Consider the following 4,344-nt stretch of genomic DNA (forward strand, 5'->3'; position numbering starts at 1 on the left):
TTTCTCCCTTCTTAACTCTCTCTCCTCCCCTGTGCCTCCTCTTCTCCTCTCCTCCTCTTCACTCCCCTTCCTCGGTGATTGAAAACGTCGCGTAATTTAGTTTCTTTATGTACGTCTCCTTGTCTCCTTATCGTTTTCCTTTTTCTTTCTTACGATAAATTGCTCCTTCTAATTTCAGTCTTATTGCTGAGATCCTGCTGTGTTTCGCTGCGGTTGTTCCTGAAACTACTTTAACACACACACACACACACACACACACACACACACACACACACACACACACATACACACACACTTCCCTAGGACGTGTACAGTACAACTTGATCGTATCCTGTCTCACCACTCATATGTTAACTATTCAGTATTCCTTGCATGAAATTGTCACAATACCTCCCATTAGACTACACAGTTCCTTTCACCATATATCATAATTATCTATTTGCATGTAAGTGATTGACCTTGCATTTTTATATCATTGGTTAACAGTTCTTAACAGAAAAGTAGAAAGAACCGTCATGCTGCAGTGGAAGAAACTTAACTGTTATAGAATATATGGGCGTGTGTGAGTGACGCATGCATTCCTCGAGAGGGAATTGTGAGTCAGCGCCATCAGCACGTGGGTGGAGAGCGAAGAAAAAGAGAGTATAGGCACGTGGTGGGCTCGATAAAGATGTCGAATTTCCTGAGCAATATCTCCGGTTAATGTATATGAATATAGTCAAGAAGAGGCTTGTCTTTACTGTGCCGATATTGAAGGTAGCGCTTCCAGCATTTTGTGCTTCACTGCTCACCGCGTCAGTGGTTACCTCGTGCATCAGAAGAGTTGTCCTAAATAGACAGACACAAGTACTGTGTTTAGAAATCCCTCTGGGTGTAGGTTTGCAGCACAACTTTGGCCGCACAACTTCTTTCCATTGATAATTTCCAAGAACCAGTGTTATTGAGAGAAGTAAGGCAGTCCAGCAGTATTTGGTAGACAAACACCTTTTTCCGAGACGTTTTGAAAATGTTCATAAAGGTGGTGAATAAAAAAGTTGTTATTTTCGTACTATCTAACTTTCTTGAATAATTTTCGGAGTAATATCACACCATGAGCTGATTGTTGTGGTAACAGTAAATGTATCTTGTCTAATTTTGGTTCATATATCATTCAAAGTAATGATTTGCAAAACTGTAGTCATTGTGCATACACAAAAAAAAAAAAAAAAAATTCTTCGTTGTTTGGTATAATGGACAGAAAAAAATTATCTCATTCACTCACACACATTCTCTCTCTCTCTCTCTCTCTCTCTCTCTCTCTCTCTCTCTCTCTCTCTCTCTCTCTCTCTCTCTGTGTGTGTGTGTGTGTGTGTGTGTGTGTGTGTGTGTGTTGGTTTGTTTGTTTGTTTTCCCTATCAGCTAAAAATCCACATGTTACAAATTAACTTCCATAAGATACATATTATATATACTGCATCTCAGGTATACACTAATACAGTACCAAGGAAGTGTCTTACATAGGGATACTGTAGATGCCACTTAGCGCCGACCGACCTGGATGAAACGACCCCTAGGACTGTGTGTGTGTGTGTGTGTGTGTGTGTGTGTGTGTGTGTGTGTGTGTGTGTGTGTGTGTGTGTGTGTGTGTGTGTGTGTGTGTGTGTGTGTGTGTGTGTGTGTGTGTGTATGTGCGTGTTTATGTGTAGCTGAATAATTAGATATGGAAATAAACCAATAAATCAATAAAAGAATAGAGACAGCTGGAACACAAACTGTGAGACAGCCATTCTCCGCCAAAGCTCGCGCTGAGATGGACGTGGTGGTCGCCGACCGCCCTGCCTGTCTTATTTCCGGTGTTCCGAATAATGAGACTTTATGTGGCAGATTTACGAGGTGTAAGATAGGAGACGCACATCCCCATCCTCCGTCATCTCTCTCCTCTCTCTCTCTCTCTCTCTCTCTCTCTCTCTCTCTCTCTCTCTCTCTCTCTCTCTCTCTCTCTCTCTCTCTCTCTCTCTCTCTCTCTCTCTCTCTCTCTCTCTCTCTCTCTCTCTCTCTCTCTCTCTCTCTCTCTCTCTCTCTCTCTCTCTCTCTCTCTCTCTCTCTCTCTCTCTTTGTGTGTGTGTGTGTGTGTGTGTGTGTGGTAGCTGGGGTTGGAGGGGTCTGTACACGTTTATTTCTCTCCTTTAGTGCAGATGGACAAATATGTAGTGACTTAATAGAAGAGCATTTCTTTGCAAAAAATGTTAGATCAAACCAGATTAGACGATGTGTTTCAGGAATCCTTGAATTGCCGGAACAAAACTGTGGCTCAGTCAGGAAATAGAAAACACGTGCTTACCTTCTACAAAAAAGCAAAGCTATAGTGATCACTTTGACTAATCAGTAGAAGTTTTGATGTTACGAGTTAGGGCCAGAGTAAAGTGATGTCTTCCGCACTCTGCCACAAAACTTTCTACGTCCTGGTGCGCGGCAGTAATCACAGTTGTCCTGTCGCTATTGAACCCTAAACATTTCCTGCAGAATAAATCCTTGTTGGTAAGACCGACAAAACTCACGTTGTAATATCTCTAGGAGGCCACCACAACTCTTCACAATACTTACTGTAAGTGTTGACGGGATTAGCTGTAGAAGAGGCGTATCTTGAGGGCGAATATAAACGCTGTATAGCAGAATATTACGGGATAAAGCCTGAGTCATACAATTTTTTCTTAGCTAACGACATATTGAGGAAGTAAACTTCAGTGCCTATCTTTGATTGCGATTTGTGCATGATAATTCTGTTCAGAAGCTAACTCTCTTATACTTAATACTTGTCTGTGCAGTTGGAAGATGAACCGACTGCAGGGGGAAGGGAAGAAGAGCAGAGAGGATGTGATGGGTAAGCAATGGAGATGCAAGACAAGCAGGAAGGAAGGAAGGAAGCAAGAAGTTATAAGATAAGTAGCTGAGGGTGAAGTTGGAAGGAGTAGTGGAAGAAAGATGGCTGGCTGGCTGGTTTGGAAACAAGAGTCACCAAAGCAATGCTTGTCGTTGGTTCAGGAGGAAGCAGAAGTGGATACAATTTTGTGGTAAGTTACTTGACATCTTTACTCCTTAGTCTTACTTTCTACACGTCTTTATCCACTTTGTAAATATTATTGTGCGTTCTCAATGAGAGTGTTGTTACTTCATATTTGTTGTGTTGTGTTAATGAGGCTCTAAGTTGTTTGTTTCTTCATTCCGATCCTTTTTCAAGTTTTTTTTATTTTAATTTCCTCTCGACTTACAAAATGTTCTGTTGATCCTCTCTCTTTCTCTCTTATGTTCTTTCTGCTCGTAAATGAATGAGAGTGAACGCAAATTAATTTCAAACAGTGATCAAGCTTTACACACGTCCTGATTCGGCTGTTAAAGTTCTCACACTACCTTTGCTACAGCATTACTTCATAAAAAAAAAAAATGCTTTACTGTAAAGGAATAAAAAAGTGTAATGTGGCTGGAAATTGTTTAAACATTTTTTTTTCACATTCTAACACTCCCACTCTCCATCTCTCGATTTCATTTATGGCTGATTCAATGCACAAATAAAAACATAATTAAGTTAAAGATTTTGAAGTTTATAAGTGAAAATGATGGTCGAGTGAAAATATTGGTTAACGCATGCATTAGTAAAGTACACGAAATAACTTACCTTCTTGATGTTATTGGTAAGTGTCCTGGAGTAACTCGAACTCATCAATGCTAATCTTTCCTAAGCTTTAGCCAGAAATCTTACATTGCATTTAAAATTCTCAGACTGCTTATTACAATGTGACACTTGCCAACATAAGTTTCATTGGTATGTCTCCTAGAGTAGCTTCTTTTCATATATGGTTATCTCTCCCACGTTTTAACTAGAAATATCACGCTGTATTTAAAACTCTTAGACTGCTTATTGCAATATTACACTTACCAATATAAAAAAAAATACGGCCAATGAAATATCTGCAGCACTCGATTAACGTATCCTTGCCGTCTGGTACGCCACGCAATTGTCCTGTGAACCTAATACATATTTCAATTTGCTTCAGAAGTCATGGCAGTCACAGGATCACGTTCCATCGGCCACCCTCAGCCTGACCTCCCACTGGCCGCTCGTTTCTTGGGTTTTGCTTGACTTCCTTTCCTTCGCTGCCTTTCCATCGATTGTTATTCCCGTCCAGTCACTCGTTGGTATTCCCTTTCCTGTTTGTGGCTGTTATTTTCTGCTCTCCGAATGCTGTTCTTGTCAAAAAATGCATAGACAGACCTCTAATCTGCCTGATAAACAAGACTCTCTCTCTCTCTCTCTCTCTCTCTCTCTCTCTCTCTCTCTCTCTCTCTCTCTCTCTCTCTCTCTCTCTC

Source organism: Portunus trituberculatus, chromosome 41, assembly GCF_017591435.1.
Source record: "Portunus trituberculatus isolate SZX2019 chromosome 41, ASM1759143v1, whole genome shotgun sequence".
Taxonomy (NCBI): Eukaryota; Metazoa; Arthropoda; class Malacostraca; order Decapoda; family Portunidae; genus Portunus; species Portunus trituberculatus.